Source organism: Pan paniscus, chromosome 6 (assembly GCF_029289425.2).
Source record: "Pan paniscus chromosome 6, NHGRI_mPanPan1-v2.0_pri, whole genome shotgun sequence".
NCBI lineage: Eukaryota > Metazoa > Chordata > Mammalia > Primates > Hominidae > Pan > Pan paniscus.
The window spans coordinates 60,402,724-60,426,571 of NC_073255.2; the positions used below are offsets into that span (position 1 = coordinate 60,402,724).

General features: G+C 48.3%; 1 long non-coding RNA gene across 6 annotated transcripts; it reads left to right on the forward strand.

Annotated features, from left to right (window-relative positions):
- Nucleotides 1–255: 255 nt before the first annotated feature.
- LOC117980963 (uncharacterized) lies at nucleotides 256–22,666 on the forward strand. Of its 6 annotated transcripts, XR_010112586.1 has the most exons (16): nucleotides 256–767; nucleotides 15,250–15,413; nucleotides 15,575–15,815; nucleotides 16,330–16,382; nucleotides 16,481–17,073; nucleotides 17,541–17,651; nucleotides 17,790–17,950; nucleotides 18,141–18,193; nucleotides 18,389–18,493; nucleotides 19,172–19,225; nucleotides 19,303–19,436; nucleotides 20,138–20,186; nucleotides 20,368–20,404; nucleotides 20,500–20,606; nucleotides 21,161–21,351; nucleotides 22,036–22,666. It is a non-coding gene; the product is annotated as an uncharacterized LOC117980963 (long non-coding RNA). The 6 variants fall into 6 exon arrangements; XR_010112587.1 differs by lacking the exon at nucleotides 20,368–20,404; XR_010112584.1 differs by having other exon boundaries at nucleotides 17,541–17,643; nucleotides 20,368–20,606.
- The last annotated feature ends 1,182 nt before the right edge of the window (nucleotides 22,667–23,848 follow it).

The window sequence follows — 23,848 nt, forward strand, 5'->3', positions numbered from 1 at the left end:
GCGGGCTCCCGGAACCCGAGGCCCGGCCTGGGGCGCGGCTGCTGGGCGCTAGGCCGGCGACGCTGAGGTGCGCGCGCCCCGGGCGGGAGGAGGGGCTGCACCGCCTGGCAAATGGGAGGGGGACTGGCAGGCTCTCCCTTCCCAAGGGAGGTCGTCCTGTCGCCCTTGACTAAACCCAGGAAGGCTTTTAAAAGAAGCAGAGTCTCCGCGGGGGGAAGCTTGTTCCCTGAAATGTGGCCGCAGACGAACCCACTGCTCAGTCTGGCATCCCGAAGCCGCTCCGCTCCTGGCTCTCCCCGCTGTTCCTGCGCGCAGCGGGGGCAGTGCCCCCACACCCACGCGTGATGGGAAGGCCGGCCTGGGGGTGGGAAGGCCCACCGAAATAGATGGTCCCCACACCTCATTGCTTCCTTGGATGTGGCTATTTTTTATGCCAGTGTCCTCCTGCGCTGACCCTACTTGAACTTGACCGCAACCGGCCCCGCCTTGCAGGCCACCCTCCCGCAGCAGAAAACTGTGCGGAGCTCGCGCTGTCCTCGCCTCCGCTGACCCCACCTCCATGTCCTCACAGACACTATTTTTTCACAACACAGCTCAGATCCCACCTTCTTCATGAGGTTATTCAACAAACACTATTAAACTTGTAAGATGTACCAGATCCTGAGTTGGAGGCTGAGAGGAGGACAAGAAAACTGCTCCCGTAGCCTAGAGGGAGGGAGAGTCGCTTAAACCACCTGATGCAGAATGCTGAGTGCGGAGACCGGGAGGTGGGTGCATCACAGAGGGTCATAAAGGACATGAGCTGCGCAGTACAGGAGGTGGAAGGAGGGGGTCACACGAACAGATGTCACCCGAGGCAAGTCCCCAACTCTTTCCCAGCTTTCAAAGCCTCATTTGATTAATATAGAGCATGCACCACCTGACTATACCTGTCAGAGCCAGAACTTACAAGTAAGACAGAAACAATGCCTATGGCCTTCAGTCATGCTAAGGCACCTATCTGACAAGCCTGCCAAACGCCATTGAACTCTAGTAGTTTTACTATTTACAATGAGGACATTTTACAACTCTTTTTAATGGAAAAGTTAACTTGTAGAAAACTAAGCTGAAAGCTTATTGTGTGTTAGCAAGACAAATGTTTTTCCAGTGGGGATAGAAGTGATCTCGTCCTGTAAAAATGCAAATGGGCCAGGCAGGGTGGCTCATGCCTATCATCCCAGCAGTCTGGGAAGCTGAGGTGTGAGAATTGCTTGAGCCCAGGAGTTCACCAACCCCAGCCTGGGCAACATAGCAAGAACCTGTCTCCATTAAAACGTGTGTGTGTGTGTGTGTGTGTGTGTGTGTGTGTGTGTGTGTGTATAAGACAAATGACCCCTGCTTAAGGTGAGAATCATAACCAGCTTCCTATCTGATTGAGCCACTTCATTCCCAGCGTTTCCTTTCTCTTTTCTCCCCGCTTTTGACTGTGTGTGTAGGTCACTTGCCTGCATTCTCCTTTGAAGCACCTTTGTCATCCCACTGTTTCCATCATTAATGGGTTAAAATGGAACTTTGACATGTGTCCACGATGTATTCGTGTGCAAATTGTGGTTCTGTTGCATTGTGAGCAACCTACTAGTGTCTGACATAACCTCCCTCCTGCATCTCTCTCTGCCTAGAAGATTGTTTTGCTGAGCTCGACTTCCTGTAATTTGTGCAAATTTTTTTCCAAGTATAAAATTAGAACTGTGACTCTGCTTTCACCTCAGTCTGATACCTCTCCTGTGTGCTCTCTGTTTGGTCCTGAATGATGTGGTGGTTGCTTGGCATGGTTGGAGGATGGGGTGTAGGCTAACCAGCCAGGCTGTTTCCTTGAGCACAAATTATAAGGGCATCAGATACCACTGAAAAAGTTACAAGATAAAGCTGCATTCACTAGAACAACTGTTAAAGTGTGACTTGGGGTTAGAAGAAAGTTCTTGATGAGTTGTTTGGGGCAGGACTGGACATGTCCTGGTCTGCTCAGCTGCCCCTGAGGAGTAAGGACCCAGAGCCTGGGGCATGTGTGTTGCCAAAGGAAACAAATAAGAGAGAGACTGGGCTTGACCTGTAGCTTCCCTGCAAAACTGTGGAGTCTACATGAATGATGAACATGTATTTTATTTATTCAATAAATATTTATCTGCATCTGTTTTGGGCCAGGCACTATTCTGGACATTTCGGATACAGCCCTGAGTAAAATAGACAAAGCAGTGGCATAAAAGGCAGAGTGGCTGCTGTCATGCAGATTTCAATCTAGTGAGGGGTAACAGAGAATAGAATAAATAAATAAATATGTATATAAGTGCCAGAAAGAAAAATAAATTGAGTGAAACATTTGGAAGGTAAGACTGAGTGTAATTAAAAATACAAGGGTCGGCCGGACACAGTGGCTCATGCCTGTAATCCCAGTACTTTGGGAGGCCGAGGTGGGCAGATCACCTGAGGTCGGGAGTTCAAGACCAGCCTGACCAACATGGAGAAACCCTGTCTCTACTAAAAATACAAAATTAGCCGGGCGTGGTAGTGCATGTCTGTAATTCCAGCTACTCGGGAGGCTGAGGCAGGAGAATCATTTGAACCCGGGAGGCAGAAGTTTTGGTGAGCCGAGATCGCACCATTGCACTCCAGCCTGGGCAACAAGAGCTAAACTCCGTCTCAAAAAAAAAAAAAAAATAGGAGGGCCAGGCCAGGCCCCTATGGCAAATTGCCAGGAGCAGAGACCCAAAGGTAGGAAAGGGGACAAAACAAGACTATTAATCAAAGCTTTGAGGCAGGAAAAACGGGCCTGAGGAATTTCCTGACAGGATCGGTGAGGCTGGAGCTCTGTACTCCCTTACCAGGGGTAGAACCTGAATTCAAAGAAGAAATGGACGCTCAGATTTGTAGTCCATTATAAGGATCTTGGATTTAGTTCTGAAAGAAATGGGATATCATGTGAGGATTTTGAGCTGAAAAGTAATGTAATCTGGCTTAAGCCTTCAAAGCATCAGCCCTAGTGCTGTGTAGAAAACAGACTAGGGCAGGGTTGGGAAGGGTGGAGGGAAGGGTAGAGGCTGGAAGAGCAGTGAGGAGATGGATGTGATGTTGATACCAGTGGGCTAGGGGAGGTCCCCCAAATGCCAAGGGGACCTTGACCTCAGCCGGTGTCCAGCCTCTTGACACCATCGCAAGGAGGAATTCAAGGATGAGTCGAAAATAGTGAAAGTATGATTTATTGCAAAGCAAAAAGCACTCAAGAAAGCGATTGCTGGCATACTCAAGAGAGAGTTGTGCAAATGGAGTTTGGGGCTGCTACTACCTTTATGGGTTTCTTTAATCAAGAGGTGGAATATTCATGAAAATTTCTGGGAAAAGGTGGAGAGTTCTTGGAACTGTGATGCAACCCATTTGTACACCAAATGTGGGTGTTCTTGGAACTGTTATGGCACTGGTAAGTGTGTGATTTAGTATGTTAATGAGTGTATAATGAAGTCCTAGGTGAAACCTGGGTCAAACCCAGTGCTATGTTGGATCCAGTCAGTCTTAGCCAGCTTGGTCCACACCTTCGTTTTTCGAGGTCTTAACAGCCCACAGCCTCTAGTCATGTGAAACTGCTCCCTGGAATTTTTTATTCTCCTGTGATCACCCTGTTTTATTCTTGTGTCAATGTGGTCCTTGTGCCAACAAAAAAGAGTCAACCTTTGTAAAATATTTGAAGAGATTTATTCTGAGGTAAATATGAGTGGCCAAAGTCCAAGTCACAGTCTCAAGAGGTTCTGAGAACATGTGCCTAAGGTAGTTGGGTTGCAACTTGATTTTATACATTTTAGGAGGACAGAAGTTACAGGCAGACATCAATCAATACACGTAAGGTGTACATTGGTTTGGTCTGGAAAGGCAGGAAAACTTGAACTGGGGATTAGGGGGCCTTCCAGGACATAGATATTTTCAAAGATTTTCTGTTTGCCAATTGGTTGAAGAAGTTAAATTATTATCTAAAGACCTGGAAACAACAGAAAGTCGTGTCTGGGTTAAGATGAAGCTTGTCCCACCTCCTGTCCCATCATTGCCTGAACTAGTTTTTTAGGTTTCCTTTGGGATTCCCTTGGCTGAGAGGAGGGATCCATTCAGTTAGTTGGAGTCTTAGAATTTTATTTTTGGTTTACACTCACACTCCCTGGTGTCTGCATTCAGCACTCTGTATCATAGTTGTTTAAGTGGCTATTTCTCCATTTAGATTCCAGGCAAGGGATGAGGTGACTTGTTGTGTTAAATCAAGTTTAGCCTAAAGTTCATACATGTTTAAGTTCAACCTAAAGATTTTTCTGTTCATGGTGAACTATAACAAGTGGAGGTGGAAACAAACCATAGCCTACACTTGTGCCAATCAACAAGTTTTGGCCAATCAAATGTAGCCAAGTGTTCAAACTGTGTTCAAATAAGGCAAACGCTGAGTTGCAACCAATCCAGCAGTTTCTGTGCCTCACTTCTGTTTTCTGTAGATGACTTTCCTTTTTCTATCCATAAATCTTCCACCATGTGGCTGCGCTGGAGTCTCTGGGCCTACCCTGGCTCAGAAGGCCGCCTGATTCATGAATTGTTCATTGCTCAATTAAAGTCATTTAAATTTAATTTGACTTCAGTTTTTGTTTTTGTTTTATTTATTATTATCATACTTTAAGTTCTAGGGTACATATACACAATGTGCAGGTTTGTTACATATGTATACATGTGCCACGTTGGTGTGCTGTGCCCATTAAATCGTCATTTACATTAGATATATCTCCTAATGCTATCCCTCCCCGCTCCCCCCACCCCACGACAGGCCCCAATGTGTGATGTTCCCCACCCTGTGTCCAAGTGTTCTCATTGTTCAATTTCCACCTGTGAGTGAGAACATTTGGTTTTCTGTCCTTGCGATAGTTTGCTGAGAATGATGGTTTCCAGCTTCATCCATGTCCCTACAAAGGACATGAACTCATCCTTTTTTATGGCTGCATAGTATTCCATGGTATATATGTGCCACATTTTCTTAATCCAGTCTATCATTGATGGACATTTGGGTTGGTTGCAAGTCTTTGCTATTGTGAATAGTGCTGCAGTAAACATACGTGTGCATGTGTCTTTATAGCAGCATGATTTATAATCCTTTGGGTATATGCCCAGTAATGGGATGGCTGGGTGAAATGGTTTTTCTAGTTCTAGATCCTTGAGGAATCGCCACACTGTCTTCCACAATGGTTTAACTAGTTTACACTCCCACCAACAGTGTAAAAGTGTTCCTATTTCTCCACATCCTCTCAAGCACCTGTTGTTTCCTGACTTTTTAATGATCGCCATTCTAACTGGTGTGAGATGGTATCTCATTGTGGTTCTGATTTGCATTTCTCTGATGGCCAGTGATGACGAGCATTTTTTCATGTGTCTGTTGACTGCATAAATGTCTTCTTTTGAGAAGTGCCTGTTCATATCCTTTGCCCACTTTTTGATGGGGTTGTTTGATTTTTTCTTGTAAATTTGTTTAAGTCCTTTGTAGATTCTGGATATTAGCCCTTTGTCAGATGGGTAGATTGTAAAAATTCTCTCCCATTCTGTAGGTTGACTGTTCACCCTGATGGTAGTTTCTTTTGCTGTGCAGAAGCTCTTTCGTTTAATTAGATCCCATTTGTCAATTTCGGCTTTTGTTGCCATTGTTTTTGGTGTTTTAGTCATTAAGTCCTTGCCCATGCCTGTGGCCTGAATGGTATTGCTTAGCTTTTCTTCTAGGGTTTTTATGGTTTTAGGTCTTACGTTTAAGTCTTTAATCCATCTTGAATTAATTTTTGTATAAGGTGTAAGGAAGGGATCCAGTTTCAGCTTTCTACATATGGCTAGCCAGTTTTCCCAGCACCATTTATTAAATAGGGAATCCTTTCCCCATTTCTTGTTTTTGTCAGGTTTGTCAAAGATCAGATGGTTGTAGATGTGTGGTATTATTTCCGAGGGCTCTGTTCTGTTCCATTGGTCTATATCTCTGTTTTGGTACTAGTATCAAGCTGTTTTGATTACTGTAGCCTTGTAGTATAGTTTGAAGTCAGGTAGCGTGATGCCTCCAGCTTTGTTCTTTTGGCTTAAGATTGTCTTGGCAATGTGGGCTCTTTTTTGGTTCCATATGAACTTTAAAGTAGTTTTTTCCAATTCTGTGAAGAGTCATTGGTAGCTTGACGGGGATGTCATTGAACCTATAAATTACCTTGGGTAGTATGGCCATTTTCACGATATTGATTCTTCCTATCCATGAGCATGGAATGTTCTTCCATTTGTTTGTATCCTCTTTTATTTCATTGAGCAGTGGTTTGTAGTTCTCCTTGAAGAGGTCCTTCACATCCCTTGTAAATTGGATTCCTAGGTATTTTATTCTCTGAAGCAATTGTGAATGGGAGTTCACTCATGATTTGGCTCTCTGTTTGTCTGTTATTGGTGTATAGGAATGCTTGTTATTTTTGCACATTGATTGTATCCTGAGACTTTGCTGAAGTTGCTTATCAACTTAAGGAGATTTTGGGCTGAGACGATGGGGTTTTCTAAATACACAATCATGTCATCTGCAAACAGGGACAATTTGACTTCTTCTTTTCCTAATTGAATACCCTTTATTCCTTTCTCTTGCCTGATTGCCCTGGCCAGAACTTCCAATACTATGTTGAATAGGAGTGGTGAGAGAGGGCATCCCTGTCTTGTGCCAGTTTTCAAAGGGAATGCTTCCAGTTTTTGTCCATTCAGTATGATATTGGCTGTGGGTTTGTCATAAATAGCGCTTATTATTTTGAGATACGTCCCATCAATACCTAGTTTATTGAGAGTTTTTAGCATGAAGGGCTGTTGAATTTTGTCAAAGGCCTTTTCTGCATCTATTGAGATAATCATGTGGTTTTTGTCTTTGGTTCTGTTTATATGATGGATTACGTTTATTGATTTGTGTATGTTGAACCAGCCTTGCATCCCAGGGATGAAGCCAACTTGACTGTGGTGGATAAGCTTTTTGATGTGCTGCTGGATTCTGTTTGCCAGTATTTTATTGAGGATTTTTGCATCGATGTTCATCAGGGATATTGGTCTAAAATTCTCTTTTTCTGTTGTGTCTCTGCCAGGCTTTGGTATCAGGATGATGCTGGCCTCATAAAATGAATTAGGGAGGATTCCCTCTTTTTCTATTGATTGGAATAGTTTCAGAGGGAATGGTACCAGCTCCTCCTTGTACCTCTGGTAGAATTCGGTTGTGAATCCATCTGGTCCTGGACTTTTTTTGGTTGGTAGGCTATTAATTATGCCTCAATTTCAGAATCTGTTATTGGTCTATTCAGGGATTCAACTTCTTCTTGGGTTTAGTCTTGGGAGGGTGTATGTGTCCAGGAATTTATCCATTTATTCTAGATTTTCTAGTTTATTTGCATAGAGGTGTTTATAGTATTCTCTGATGGTAGTTTGTATTTCTGTGGGATCGGTGGTGATATTGCCTTTATCATTTTTTATCGCATATATTTGATTCTTCTCTCTTTTCTTCTTTGTTAGTCTTGCTAGTGGTCTATCAATTTTGTTGATCTTTTAAAAAAACCAGCTCTTGGATTCATTGATTTTTTGAAGGGTTTTCTGTGTCTCTATCTCCTTCAGTTCTGCTCTGATCTTAGTTATTTCTTGCCTTCTGCTAGCTTTTGAATGTGTTTCCTCTTGCTTCTCTAGTTCTTTTAATTGTGATGTTAGGGTGTCAATTTTAGATCTTTCCTGCTTTCTTTTTTGGCAGTTAGTGCTATAAATTTCCCTCTACACAGTTTAAATGTGTCTCAGAGATTCTGGTATGTTGTATCTTTTTTCTCATTGGTTTCAAATAACATCTTTATTTCTGCCTTCATTTCATTATGTACCCAGTAGTCATTCAGGAGCAGGTTGTTCAGTTTCCATGTAGTTGAGCGGTTTTGAGTGAGTTTCTTAATCCTGAGTTCTAGTTTGATTGTACTGTGGTCTGAGAGACAGTTTGTTATAATTTCTGTTCTTTTACATTTGCTGAGGAGTGCTTTACTTCCAACTATGTGGTCAATTTTGGAATAAGTGTGATGTGGTGCTGAGAAGAATGTATATTCTGTTGATTTGGGGTGCAGAGTTCTGTAGATGTCTATTAGGTCTGCTTGGTGCAGAGCTGAGTTCAATTCCTGGATATCCTTTTTAACTTTCTGTCTTGTTGATCTGTCTAATGGTGACAGTGGGGTGTTAAAGTCTCCCATTATTATTGTGTGGGAATCTAAGTCTCTTTGTAGGTCTCTAAGGACTTGCTTTATGAATCTGGGTTCTCCTGTATTGGGTGCATATATATTTAGGATAGTTAGCTCTTCTTGTTGAATTGATCCCTTTACCATTATGTAATGGCCTTCTTTGTCTCTTTTGATCTTTGTTGGTTTAAAGTATGTTTTAAACCATACTTTAAACCTAGGATGCCTAGGATGGCAACCCCTGCTTTTTTTTGTTTTCCATTTGCTTGGTAGATCTTCCTCCATCCCTTTATTTTGAGCCTATGTGTGTCTCTGCATGTGAGATGGGTCTCCTGAATACAGAACACTGATGGGTCTTGACTCTTTATCCAATTTGCCAGTCTGTGTGTTTTAATTGGAGCATTTAGCCCATATACATTTAAAGTTAATATTGTTATGTGTGAATTCGATCCTGTCATTATGATGTTAGCTGGTTATTTTGCTCATTAGTTGATGCAGTTTCTTCCTAGCACTGATGGTCTTTATAATTTGGCATGTTTTTGCAGTGGCTGGTACCGGTTGTTCCTTTCTATGTTTAGTGCTTCCTTCAGGAGCTCTTGTAAGGCGGGCCTGGTAGTGACAAAATCTCTCAGCATTTGTTTGTCTGTAAAGGATTTTATTTCTCCTTCACTTTTGAAACTTAGTTTGGCTGGATATGAAATTCTGGGTTGAAAATTCTTTTCTTTAAGAATGTTGAATATTGGCCCCCACTCTCTTCTGGCTTAGAGGGTTTCTGCAGAGAGATCCTCTGTTAGTCTGATGGGCTTTCCTTTGTGGGTAACCTGACCTTTCTCTCTGGCTGCCCTTAATATTTTTTCCTTCATTTCAACTTTGGTGAATCTGACAATTATGTGTCTTGAGGTTGCTCTTCTCAAGGAGTATCTCTGTGGTGTTCTCTGTATTTCCTGAATTTGAAGATTGGCCTGCCTCGCTAGGTTGGGGAAATTCTTCTGGATAATATCCTGCAGAGTGTTTTCCAACTTGGTTCCATTCTCCCCATCACCTTCAGGTACACCAATCAGACATAAATTTGGTCTTTTCACATAGTCCCATATTTCTTGGAGGCTTTATTCGTTTCTTTTTACTCTCTCTTCTCTAAACTTCTCTTCTCATTTCATTCATTTGATCTTCAATCACTGATACCCTTTCTTCCAGTTGATCAAATCAGCTACTGAAGCTTGTGCATGCGTCACATAGTTCTCGTGCCATGGTTTTCAGCTCCATCAGGTCATTTAAGGACTTCTCTACACTGTTTATTCTAATTAGCCATTCGTCTAATCTTTTTTCAAGGTTTTGAGCTTCTTTGCGATCAGTTCGAACATCGTCCTTTAGCTTGGAGAAGTTTGTTATTACTGATCACCTGAAGCCTTCTTCTCGCAACTCGTTTAAGTCATTCTCCGTCCAGCTTTGTTCCGTTGCTGGCGAGGAGCTGCATTCCTTTGGAGGAGGAGAGGCTCTCTGATTTTTAGAATTTTCAGCTTTTCTGCTCTGGTTTCTCCCCATCTTTGTGGTTTTATCTACTTTGGTCTTTGGTGATGGTGACGTACAGATGGGGTTTTGTGTGGATGTCCTTTCTGTTTGTTAGTTTTCCTTCTAACAGTCGGGACCCTCAGCTGCAGGTCTGTTGCAGTTTGCTGGAGTTCTACTCCAGACCCTGTTTGCCTGGGTATCACCAGCAGAGGCTGCAGAACAGTAAATATTGCAGAATGGCAAATGTTGCTGACTGATCCTTCCTCTGGAAGCTTTGTCTCTGAGGGACACCTGGCTGTATGAGGTGTCAGTCGGCCCCTACTGGGAGGTATCTCCCAGTTAGGCTACTCGGGGGTCAGGGACCCATTTGAGGAGGCAGTCTGTCCATTCTCAGATCTCAAACTCCATGCTGGGAGAACCACTACTCTCTTCAAAGCTGTCAGACAGGGACGTTTAAGTCTGCAGAAGTTTCTGCTGCCTTTCGTTCAGCTATGCCCTGCCCCCAGAGGTGAAGTCTACAGAGGCAGGCAGGCCTCCTTGAGCTGCGGTGTGCTCCACCCAGTTCGAGCTTCCCGGACGCTTTATTTACCTACTCAAGCCTCAGCAATGGTGGATGCCCCTCCTGCAGCCTCACTGCCACCTTGCAGTTCGATCTCAGACTGCTGTGCTAGTAGTGAGCGAGGCTCTGTGGGTGTGGGACCCTCTGAGCCAGGCGCAGTATATAATCTCTTGGTGTGCCGTTTGCTAAGGCCTTTGGAAAAGCACAATATTAGGGTGGGAGTGACCCAATTTTCCAGGTACCATCTGTCTTGGCTTCCCTTTGCTTGGAAAGGGAAATCCCTGACCCCTTGTGCTTCCTGGGTGAGACAATGCCCCACTCTGTTCCACTCCATGGGCTGCACCCACTGTCTGACAAGCCCCAGTGAGATGAACCTGGTACCTCAGTTGGAAATGCAGAAATCACCTGTCTTCTGCATCGCTCACTCTGGGAGCTGCAGACTGGAGCTGTTCCTATTTGGCCATCTTCGACTTCAGTTTTTTAAATATCACTTGTAATAGGTGACAATCAAAATGAGTGACTGAGGCAAAAGTCTTAATCATCAAGGTTTATTCAGCTCTAGCCTTAGGGCATATCTGGGAAAAGCATGAGCCATAGACACATCTGTGGCTGTTTTTCCAAAAAGGTATTCAGGAGGTTTTATAGTTACACATTTCCTTAAAGTGGGAACGGTGTGTCGGGAGAAAGGCAGCTAGGTGGTAAGGTGAATGTATGGTTACATTCCTGTGAGACATTAGTTGGTGCCCAATAACTCAACATTACATAAGATAAGGTGAACTCATGAAGAGAAAAAGAGAGTAAAGGAAGAGATGGTTATGCAGATGTCTCTGAGTAGATGGAGGAACTACTGATCTCATCTTAACTTTGTTCTGCACCTGGGAAGATAAGCTTATAATCAACATGATCACTGTGGAATCCAACAGACTTTAGTTTTAGGAGGTAGACTTAGACTGCATACCTAACAGTTGTTACAATTGGCACATTCTTGTTAGTGGAAGACAGGCAAATGGTTTGCTCATGAATGGTTTGTAGGGGCAGCCCTGTGCAGGCACCTCACCTTTCCGTGAGGACCTGGCTGATGCATAAAGCTAGTCACACCTATTCCTTTGGAAGGGGGTGTTGCATGACTCAGCTTCCAGGCTTGACCTTCCCTTTCTCATAAGAAGTTTGGGGGTCCTGATTTTTTTTTTCCTTTATATGGTAGTAGAAGTGGAGAGAAGTAGTTAGATTCTGGCTGTATCTCAAGACTGATTCTGATGATGAGTATGGGAAGCTGACACATGGCTGTTTTGATTTTTTTTCTTTAATTACTAAAATCTTGAGTGAGATATCCAGCAAAATGCACCTGAAGGATGTTGCCCAAAGTGTTCACAGGAATCAGATTTCAGGAATCCTGCCAGGTATATTGCAAGAAAGGCCTGACCCATTCAGATCAACAAAGTTACAAGCTTAGAAGAGCTTGTAAAAATAAGTAATAGCTGGGCACAGTGGTTCATGTCTGTAATCCCAGCACTTTGGGAGGCTGAGGTGGGTGGATCACTTCAGCTCAGGAGTTTGAGAGCAGCCTTGGACCACAGGACAAAACCCCATCTGTAATTTTTCCTTTTTTTTTTTTTGAGACGGAATTTTGCTCTTGTTGCTTAGGCCCCAGGCTGGAGTGCAATGGCACGGCTTCTGCTCCCTGCAACCTCCGCCTCCCAGGTTCAAGCAATTCTCCTGCCTCAGCCTCCCAAGTAACTAGGATTACAGGTGCATGCCACCATGACCAGCTAATTTTTTGTGTTTCTAGTAGAGACAGGGTTTTCCCATGTTGGCCAGGCTGTTCTCGAACTCCTGACCTCAGGTGATCCACCCGCCTCGGCCTCCCAAAGTGTTTGGATTACAGGCATGAACCACCGCACATGGCCCATCTCTACTTTAAAAAATATCTGTCTTTCTCTCTCTCTCTCTCACTCTCTCTCTCTCTCTCTCTCTATATATATATATATATATATTTTTTTTTTTTTTCTGAAATGGAGTTTCACTCAGTCACCTGGCTGGAGTGCAGCGGCACGATTTCTGCTCACTGCAGCCTCTGCCTCCTGGGTTCAAGCAATTCTCCTGCCTCAGCCTCCTGAGTAGCTGGGATTACAGGCAACCACCACCACGTCCAGCTAATTTTTTGTATTTTTAGTAGAGATGGGGTTTCACCATGTTGGCCAGGCTGGTGTCAAACTCCTGACCTTGGGCAATCCACCCACCTCAGCCTCCCAAAGTGCTGGGATTAAAGGCGTGAGCCACTGCACCTGGCCTAAAAAATTTTTTAAATAAGTAATGGCTGTCTGGACAGGATTTGTGAGGATCATCATCTTAAATAACGTTTTAAAAGTGTGTGTGTGTGTGTGTGTTTGTGTGTGTGTGTGTATGGAGGCTGGGGTGGGGGATGGGACAGTGGAGGGAACCAGCCAGGCATTATTTCCGATTTCAAGAGATGCAGAAAGAAGCCTCAGAGCTTCCCTTATCTGATTAAAAGCAGCAACTGCTGAGAAATGAGGCTGCCATAAATTCTCTTTTGGCAGGTCTACTCCCAGAAAGAAAAGCAAGAATACACCTGTTATAAATCCCCTCTCTGGTATAGTTTCATGGCCATGAAGAAGAGGGAAAGAACACTGCACTTGCAGAAACATATATCATTATGAAATTTTGTATCTTCTTTTTGTTCCCCTAAAAATCCACTTATTCTTCTTCCCTTAAGAAATCTATTTGCGGCCAGGTCTGGTGGCTCACACCTATAATCCCAGCAATTTGGGAGGCCGAGGTGGGCAGGTCATTTGAGGTCAGGAGTTCAAGGCCAGCCTGGCCAACATGATGAAACCCCTTCTCTACTAAAAAATACAAAAATTAGCCGGGCGTGGTGGCACGTGCCTGTAATACCAGGTACTTTGGAGGCTGAGGCAGGAGAATCACTTGAACCCAGGAGGTGAAGGTTGCAGTGGGCCGAGATCACACCACTGCAACTCCAGCCTGGGCGACAAAGCAAGACTCCATCTCAAAAAAAAAAAAAAAAGAAAGAAAGAAACCTATTTGCTCCTGTCTTAGAATAAATTTCTTCCCCCTCCCTTTCCTCCACTCGTTAGGTATGCTGTATAAGCCTCAAACTTTATACAATTAGAGAGCTGAATTCTTACATTAACTTGTCTTTTGTCATTTTAATCTACAGCCCCCCCCCCCCCACAGAATGAACCTAAAAGGATAGAGAAAAATATTTTCTTTCCTGATAAATCTGGTGTAAGAATTGTTGAATGAAGAAATACAACGATTGAGTGAGGCATGGGGAGGTTCTGAGATAATGATTTAGTTAATGATGCTTCTAAGATATGAATAATTGAAACAGTGGTGGTAGCTTTGACACTCCATTGCAAGTCTAGCCAAGCCAATTAAAAAACAAGAGTCTTAAATTTTTCTTCCACTAAATTTAAACAAATCACAGCTCTACTTAATGCTTTTAATGTTATTTTTTATTAAGACAACATAATTTATTAAATACTAGTGGCAAGGGAGGGAATTTTCAGTAGTAGGTCACATACTATAAGAACCCTTTGAATATGATAGAACCATTCAGCAACTCAGGAAAATAGATACTATTATGACTTTTTCACACATTAGTCACTACTATTCAGAGCAAGAAGTAACCTTCCCAAACCTGTCAACTAGCAGGAAATGAAGCTCCAAAGCCCATCCATCCTTCTTACACAGATAGAAAAGTTCCCTTGAGAGCAGTAAGCTGGGAAAGCTTTCCACACTCATGAAGTCCTCTATAAATTCACTGTAATACTGATGGTTTTTCAATCAGAAAAAACCAAACATCTAGATTTGTTAATGCTTCACTTTGCTTCATCATTTGGGTAGGTTTTACATCTCTTCCATTCAACACACTGGAAAGGACAATCAAAATCTGCCATGCCCTTCACCCCGAGAAAGTCTCCACCCAGACCCTGGAGCCTGAAAGTTCTTGGGATTTTCTTGTCTCATCATTCACGTGGCTGTGACAATATTCTACACTCCTGTGATGCCCTGTAGCCCTACCCAGACTCCAGCGTTTTTACTTCCATTTCTCCCACCCTGGAGCCCCCACAGTGAGTGCTCTAAGACCCATTTATAAATGCCTCTTTCTTCAAGGGTCCATCTGAACCTCAGGGTCCTCTAGGATACCCAGGACCTCGAGGGTTAAGGTAACTGACCTCCTGGCTGGGGATAAAGGACTGTGTTCAGGGGAGCAAGATGGGGTCTCAAGAGTTTGGTCTTTTTAACCCACCTCCATCCCCTCACCACTCTACCTCTGTTCACCTCTAAGTCCAGGGTAGAGATGGAATTCGGAGTCTGAAGGGCCATGAGGGTGCAAAGGTGAGCACCGTGCCCCCAGCTTCCCAGCACCTCACTCCTGCCTGCCCCATGCTACCCTCTAGCTCCTGAGCCCACCCTTCCAGCCATGTTCTCAGAATCCTACATTAGAACCCCCAGCCCTCTCTCATCTGTGGGGTCCTCTCACCTCCGTCTTTCTCAAGGGAGAACGACTGTCTTGGATTCAAAGGTGACATGTGTGAAGGATATCAGGTTGAGTGGAGACCTCACACTGGCCCCTACTCCATGTCCTAATGATGCACTCTGGAGCCCCCAAGCACCAGTTCATTCCCTGGAGGCCCTGGGCTCCCCAGTGCTGTGCATCCTTGGGGGCCTGATCCCTGCAGGACTGTAACCCCATGGTCTGCAACACGCTGGCCATGGATGACGACACTATTCATACCCTTCGGCGTTCCCTGTCCCGCAATAGCTCCTGGGATCTACCAGCCCCACTCAGCCTCTCTGGTGACTGCTTCTCCTCTGGGCTCAGACCTCATCCCCAGACCCCAACGCTCACCTCTCCCATCCTCTCCCTCCCTGACTGTGCTTCCTCCACAGGGAACATCAGGTGGTGATGGCCTCCATGATCCCCCAGAGAAAGGGTGTGACTTGAGTGTCTTCTTCCTCTGTGCTCCCCAGGGAGCAGCACCATCAGAGTGCTCCCAGGGTGCCAAAGGGACACACTGGACCAACTGGAGACCCTGGACCCCCTGGATTCACAGGTGGGGAGGTGATAGGAGAGGGATCTGTGCCTGGGCACTCTAGGGATGAGGGCACATGAGATCAGGGTGGGTGTGGGGGTGCCTGCAGCTACTGTCAGCCAGTCAATTAAAGATGGCTATGCATTCATTATGCTCCTCTCTCCGTATATGGCACCTCCTAGCTGCCGATGGATTGAGGTGGGTATAGAAGAAGTCAAGGAAAAGCCCCTGTCATGAAGAGTTGGATGGAGACAGGCACAGAGTGGCCGCAGGTCCAAGCAGAGTGAACATGCGTCCAAACTGGCAGCGGCAGCCCCTAGAAGGGAGACACCAACAGCACCGAGACCTGTGGTCTCCAGAGCTGACATCTCCTGCACTTGCCACGTGCAGGCGCTGTGCGGGACCTCCTCTCCATCCTGTGAGGTGGGTGTGGACAGTGCTATTTTGCAGATGAGGCTTTGCAGAGGCACAAGCAAGCCAAGTCATCACAGGGTCATCAAATGGCAGGGCAGGAGCTGAGCCACAGCGGTTGAGCTGCAGAATCACTGCTCCCAACCCCCTGCTCCACAGCTGCCTGGGCTGGATGAGCCCTGGAGCAGCAGGAGGAAGGGGCATACAGGGGAGCTGGGTGCTGCACCGCATGGGCAAAGGGCCGGAGACCTGTGGGGAAACTAGTCCCGGTGAAGCAAGAGTGGGTGCTGGGGCAGATGGAGCTGAGGGTGGCAGGTGGGCAGCAACTGGATCACAGCGACCTTGAAGGACTTGATGGAGTTGCAGGCACAGGGATGTCAGATCCCAGCACTAGAGTTGGAGAAAATTCACTCTTAGGAAGAAGGAGACTGGGTGTGCTGGCTCCTTCCTCACCCCAGGGAGGAAGCTGAGTTCCCCTGCCCAGCACCTGCCCCATTCTCCTGACTCTGTCCACCTCTGTCTCTAGGGTCTCCCTGAACTCAGGGTCCCAATGGATTTCCTGACCCCAAAGGGCCCCTGGTAAGTTGTCACCCGAGCTCTGACCCACCCCTGGTTCTCTGAGTCCTTCCCTGCCTCCTTCCAGCCGAGAGTTCACCTGACATCTGGACTCCTTCCAGGGCACCCTGGGAATGACAAGCTGCCGGGACACTCGGGCCAGAGAGGAAAGGTGGTGAGGGATACCCCTGGCCACCAATTCTCAGGAGGCCCCTCAAATGCCAAAGATGTCTGGGAGGCCCACAGAGACATTTTCTGAGCAGAACAGAGCCTGCCCTAACGCTGTCCACACCCACGGGCCGAGGCTTGATGTGACCTTCTTCCTCTTCTGGAGCCCAGGCGTCTACCCTACAGCACCCACTGCACTCCCCCCTTTTCCTCTCAGGGTTTCCAAGGGGAGAGCAGCCCCCGTGGCCCCCCATATGTGGTGGGACCTCAGCTAGGTCTGTTCCCAGGAGAGAACGGCTCCCAGACCCTGGAGTTAAGTCTGTCTGTCTCTCTTCTCTCAGTCACACACCCCTGCCTCTGGCTCGCATGTCTGGAACAGGTAGCTGGGGACTTGAGGGGGCTCAGAAATCTCTCTTTTTAATTTGGCAGCACGGATGGCTGTCGCTCCTCCCCTCTCCTTTTCTTTTAGGGTGACCATGGGGTTCAAGGGAAGGATGTTCCTGGTCTGAGGGGCTTCCCAGGAGAGAGAGGCCTCCTAGGCACTGCTGTGAGTGTGACTCCCAGAGCCCTGCCTGGACCAAGGACCAAGTGACCTGACCCGCTCCCTGACCTTGACCCTGCTCCATGCCACTCCCCACTCCCATCTCTCTGAACCTATCTCCTCTCGCCAGCCCTCACCCTTCTCTTTTCTGTGAAGCTCCACCTTCCCCAAATCTCTGCTTCAGAGTGTGGACCCAGCTTGAAGAGGAATGAGGTCCAGCTGGCCCCCTTACCCTGCAGGGAGCCTGGGGTTCCTGGGGAGTGGGAGGAGGGAACTAGGAAAGGGGGTGTTGAGGCAGGGTGGAGGTGGCATCCAGATCTACGCAGGTGCTGTGGGACTGGGCAGAGGGAATCTAGAGTCAGCCAGAATGCAGCTGATTTGGGGCTCTTCTCCTGGGAATTGTGCTCTGAGGGCCCTGGTATGAGTGGGCTTGGGTCTTCCTTCCTGGGGATCTCACTCATCTCAACTTTCAGGGTTCCCCCCTAGGGAGTGAGGTGCAGCAGGATCAAGGGACCCATTGCCCCCCGCCAGGGTGCCCAGGCCCTCAGGAACCCCCTGGATCAGCAGGAGAGACAGGTGTCCCAGTGAGAGTGGGGACCTTCGGGAGTGGTTCTTGGGGAGGGGTCTGTGGGCTGAGGGGTGATGGGCTATGAAAGCTTTCCTGTGGGTGTTTGAGGGTGAGGGTCACCTCCAGGCCATGACTCCTCCTTCCTGCCCCACAGGGTGAAAAGGGCCCCATTTGTCTGCCTGGCTGTGATAGGGTGCAGAGTCCTGTGTGACTTCCTGGTCCTGCTGGGCCTCCAGGTGTGGCTGGAGAAGATGGAGACCAAGAGAAGAACCCCAGAGAACCCGACCAATCTTCTCTCCACATGAGAGGGCTGAGGTGGGCTTGACCCCTGAGCTCTATCATTTCCTCCCTCTGGTATCTCCTGTACCTTCTCCTCCAGGGTGAGGTGGGGGACCCCAGGAAGAAGGGCATCAAAGTGTCCATGACCTTGACGCCCTGGCCTTTAACCTCATTCCCTCCTGGTCCCTCCCTGCCTTGGTGTTTCTGACTCTCCTCTCTCCCCCAGGGCCCTCCTGGACTCCCTGGACTCACTGGTCCATGGAACAGCCTGTAGCAGTGGTGAGTGAACCCTCGGCCCCCACGCAAGGCCCTGGCAGCCTCTGCTCTGCCTTCAACTCCCCTTTGCCCCTGAGGCTGGGTTTGGGAGTGGGGTCTCTGGGCCTGGTACGCAGCTCTGTATGGGGTTCATGAATAGAGAATGCCTGACCCATGACCCATGTCTATGTCCTTGTCCCTGCTTCCCTCCTTCCCCAGGGAGCAGATTGGGAGCCCAGAGCTCAGGGACCCCAGGGACACTTTGGAGCCAGAGCGTGGGGAGCCAAAGGCAATAAAGGTGCAACAGGATTCATGAAACTATAGGTGAGATGCGGCTGGGGACAGGCTGAGAGGCAGGGTCAGGATGGGGTGATGTGTGTCCCAGACCCTGCCAGCAACATGCTTTAAGGAGTGGGTTGGTGGGGGCAGAAGCCTGGGGGCCGTGTGGGGTCTGAGTGGAGGGGCTGTGGGACCCATCAGTCTAGGGCTGTGCTTTGGGTGGGTGGTCACCTGGGCCCATGCTTTCTGCACCTGCATAGCGTGTGCCAGGCCCCTCTGGGGAGAAGGGAGAAACAGGAGATGTGGGTCCTATGGTGAATGTGACCCCTACTGACCCCAGACCCCAAATGGTCACCCCTGCCTGGCCAGCCCCCACCCCACTGCTGCCTCCCTGGCCTGACTGCTCTTCCTCCCTGCACACTCCTTCATCGTGCCATTTCACTTCCCTTCCACACCTCTAGTGTATCTGTTCCCCCCCCCAGGGACTACCTGGACCCAGTGGCACTGATGTGAGGCATCCCAGCCCCTGCCGCTTCAGAGCAATGAGTCTGATCCTCTGCGTCCCTTTCCTCAGATCATAAACTCTTCACCCCTGAGAAGCCCCTTCCCCTGGGAGGCCCCCACTGTCCCACTGCCATAACCTTGGGATGCTCATCTGGGCCTCTGCCCCTGCAATAACCCCACCTCCTGAAGCGATGTCACCTATTTCTCTTCCTCTTTCAGGGTCCACAAGGTCCCCTGGGAGGTGTTGGGGACCTGGGTCCCCCTGGAGAGAAGGTAATTGGGAAAGGGATGAAGGGACCAGTCTTGTGGATGAGGAATGACAGTTGGATTTCTGCCCATTTTTTGTTGAGGAGACAAAAGAGAATAAAATGTGAGAAATACCAGGATTTTGTGAGGGGGCAATGAGGTTTTTGACCCCAATCTCTTTGCTGCTGGAGCCAGGAGAGTCAGGATCTCCAGGAATCCAGGGTGAGCCGGGTGTCAGGTGAGTGACAGCTCCAGGGCCCTGCTTCAGAATTCCCTTCACCCTCCCTCAGCTGCACCCCCCTCTTTTCCTGTGACTTCCTTGAGTTGGAGCTCCTCTGTGGCCAGGAGTCTCTGCTCCCAACCATCCTCGGAGTGAGGCTTTCCACCCTGTCCTTGAACGGAAGGGGACCAGGGGACTCCCCTTATAGGCTAGACTTTCTATGTGTATCCCATTGTCCTCAAGGGCAGTAGGGAGTGACTAAAGGTGTCTTGGAAGCAGGGGCTGCATCCCTGTTCTTCAAGACCCTCTGTGCCCTCCAGTTGTTCTGCAGGGTACACATGGGGAGTGTGGTGGGAAAGGAGAGTCAGGGCAGCCAAGTTTCTGGGAATATGGGTATTTGTGAGTGAGGATCTTGGACTGTGGGGAGCCTGGGAATGGAGGGATGCCTGGGAGGGAGGCTCTGGGAATGGGGTATCCTGGCAGGATGCATGGGATCTGGAGTCCAGAGAGAAAGTGAGAGATACCCTGTGGCTAATACCATAAGGCATTAGACAGCATGAAGTGCTCGAGGTGGGGATAGGGGTGCAGAGACCTTCTTCCTAGGGAGGTGCCAACAGATGAGCCTGTAGGGAGGAAGAGGGTCTCATATGCCTGTGGGAGTCTGTGTTGGGTGGGCTTATGGGGCTGTGACCCTGACTCTTGTTCTCCCTCTGGATTAGGGTCTTGGTTTTCCTGGAGACCCTGGCCCCCCAGGAGAAGGTGGCTCATGTGAGTCTTACTGACAGAGGGGAAGGGATGAAGAGGTTGGGGCTTCTGTGGGACGCCTCTGTGCAACTGATGGGCTTAGATGTTGGGAAGCTGGAGATATGGCAGGGCAAGCAGAGGAATGCAAGGTTTAGCAGTTTTAGGGGTGATGCCAGCCGGGTCTGGCCTTGCTTCATCCCTGCAGGACCAGGACAGTGTTAAGGGTGACTATGGCAAGGATGGTGAGCCAGTACAGCCCATGAGTGACCAATGTCCCTGCCACCCCCACTGAGCTCCAGCCTTCAGCCCCTTACCCCTCTTTTCTGTGCCTCCTGAGGGGTCCCTTGGCTGGAGGCCAACACTCACCCACCCCAATTCCTCTCATTCTGTGGATCCTCTGGTCCCACTGGGGAGAATGGACTACCTGGACCACATGGAAAGCAGGTAAGTGAGGTAGAAGACCCTGGGACCTTGGGAGGTAGTCCCTGGGAAATGTGGGTAGAGGCTGGTGGTGACAGGTGGCACTGACAGGGAGATGCCTGGTGTCTGTGCTGTCCCTGGATGTGGTGTGTTGCATGAGCACATGGGTTTATGAGTGTGTTGTGTCTCGGGCATGTTGCTCCTGGGTTTTTGTGTGCATATTCTCACCAGGGCTGGTTACATGTACTGGCCAATCAGAATGGACACTGGAGGAGGGGGCTGGCCGGCTTCTCTGCTGGGTCAGGAGTTAACCTGGGCCACTGGGTGGGGTGTGGTTAAGGGGTTCTTCCCCAAGCATCCATGCTCCTCAGCATTTTCACAACGGACACAGCTCCATTTGTTCTGAACTCACACTCTGCTTCTGTGCCTGTGTGTGCAGTGTGTGCATGCAGTGTGTGCGTGCAGGGTGTGCATGTGTGTGTGTGTGGAGTATGTGTGCATGTGTAGCACGGGAAGGGGAAGAGTGGAGCCTGGCTGTTCAGGACCTCATGTTTTCTCCCTTCCTGTCCCATCTGCAGGGTCAGCTAAGAATAGTCATGACTCAAGGGTCATTTAGGACACAGGAAGATACCGGATGAAGAAACTCTCCCCAAGTCCTAAACTCATTCACAAATTAGAATACATAGGTCCAGCCCAGGCACAGTGGCTGAAGCCTGGAATCCTCCCCCTTCCTGCTTCGGGAGACCAAGGCAAGAGGATCTCTCGAAGTGTGAGTTGGAGGCCAGCTTGGGCGACACAACCAGGAAAAGCAAGTGGCCACCAGGTGGCGCCCGAGAGCTGAGCCCGAGTTCCCTGGGAGGAATCTGCACCCAGCCCTGGGATGGCACAGGGATGCCTCACGGGACACCTGGCCTCATCCTGGTAGCCCCTTGCTTGCATTTCCCGGCCCTGGGGTGTCCTCCCCGACTGCACATGCATGTAGAGACCATTCCTCCTTCTCCAAAGAGGGATTTGGAACAATTCTCACATGACCTGACGAGGGACAGCGGCTGTGCTCAGGGTCCCTCTTTTGTCCTCAGAGCATGACCAGGCCTGTGGCTCTTGCTCATTGCCCAAGAGCATGGGAGGTTGCCCGTGGCAAGGCCCCGGAGGACCCTGCTGTGCTGCCTGGGACCAGGAGGCCCGGCTGCCTTCTCCCAGCACCTCTCCCAGCTAGGGTACTGTGCAGGAAATGGGTGCAGAGGCCATCGTGGTGGCTGCTCCTGGGGTCCCAGCGGCTCTAGCTGAGGCAGGAGGAGCCAGGGAGCCCAGGAGGCTGAGGCCCCTGTCCTACTGCTCTGGTTGTGCTGCAGTCTCTGTCACCACCACCAACTGCAGTGAGGTGAGCCACTGGGCTGCAGGCTCTAGCCTCCAGCCTGCGACAGATCCCTCCTCTTTCTGACTCCTCCTGTAGCAGGGCACGGAGAAGCTCTTGCTCATCGCCGCCTCCTACCACTCCGAACATGCTGCAGTCTCGTTGACCACGCTGCAGTCTTGGTGGCCACCACCAACTGCAGGGAGCCTGGCCGGGTGCCGCAAGTTGCAGCCTCCACCTCCTCCTCTAAGTCGGGCATGGAGCAGCAGCGGGAGCAGTCGCAGAAGAGGCTGGAATGGTGGAATGCACCCTCAGTATTCATTATATATAGAGGTTTCGGCAATGAGGTCCTGGACTTTGTGTTCTGATTGGATGGGGGAAACCTCTAGGCTTTATCTTCATGCCCTGATTGGTTATCCTAAGAGTTGCTCTCATCCAATCTTCTTTATAAGTGGTCATCTTTGTAAGTTCATGCCCATTGGGAGTTACTGAAGTTGTGAATGATTACATTTAAACTTATCCTGTAATTTTAGTCTGATTTATTAATTCCACCTATCTCCTTAAGCAAATTATTCTCTATAGTGATGACCCAAGCAAATTCCTGTCCCAAGATGGTATCAAGATGATACCCCAAGTTCCTCTCCAGAATGGTATCTGGAAATATGTGGAGGGAAATATTTTTTCTAGGCCTGTATTAAATATGGCACTAAAGCTTAGTGGCTTAAAACAATACACTGTTATTATCTCACAGCTTCTGTGAATAAGTAGTTCAGGAGAGTGTAGCTGGGTGATTCTTGCCAAGAGTCTCATAAGGTTGCAGTCAATCTGTTGGTGAGAATTGTAGTTACTTGAAGACTTGGCTGGAGTTGAAGAATTTATATCAAAGATGGCTTACTTATGGCAATTGGATGGAAGCCCCAGTTTCAGAATGGCTGCTGGCAATAGGTCTTTTTACTTGCCACATGGACCTCTCCATAGGCTGATTGAATGTCCTCCCAATGTGTCATCTGGCTTTCTCCAGTGCAAAAGATCAAAGAAGAGAGTATGAAGGAACCTGTAATGCTCTTTATAATTTTGTCACAGACTGTCACTTCTGCCATACTCTATTGTTTAGAAGTTAGTCATTAAGTCCAGCCCACACTCAAAAGAACGAGAATTAACCTCCACCTTTGGAAGAGAGGCTAGTCAAAGCACTTGTGGATATGTTTTGAAACCACAAAGGGGTATGGCTGCCAGTCTCCAAGATGGCCCCCAGTGATTCTCATCAGCTCTAATGAGGATGAGCAACAGGATAGGCAACTTCACCCAATCCCTGCCAGTTGTAGCCAGGCAGGCCATACCTGCTAGAGCTTCCAGCCCCGTGGTACCACTTCTGACTGAACTCTGCCAACAAGCACAGTCTCTTGTTCTCCTAGGAAACACCTTAATGGCATGGTGAGTGACTCCACCCACTGCCACTGCTCACAGCCAGCAGCCCACACCTGCTAGAGTTTCCAGCCCAGCAGTCCTGCTTTTATATGAACTCTGCAGGTGGGGGCAACTCCATGTTCCCCTGGGAAGCAGCTGTACAGCAGATTAGGTGACTCCACTCATCCCTGCAACTCCTAGCCAAGCAGTTCTTGCTGGCTTGGGTGGTGCCCAAGCAGTGGGGGAGTCCTCACTCTTGCATCTCTAACAGAAGTGAGATGCCCAAGTTCACAGGTCAGTGGAGGAGTGGGTTGTGCCTCCCTCTGTACAGCCATTCCAGAAAGGATATGACCTGTTTGCCAACTGTGGCCCCTGCATGAGGAAGCCCCATGGACGAGAACACCTAATAAAAGAAATACAGGCATGGAGTCAGTGATCAGAGGGGGCTCTTCCAAGGCTCAGGGGTGGACAAGGTGAGGGGGTCATCTCTACCCCACCCCCTAAA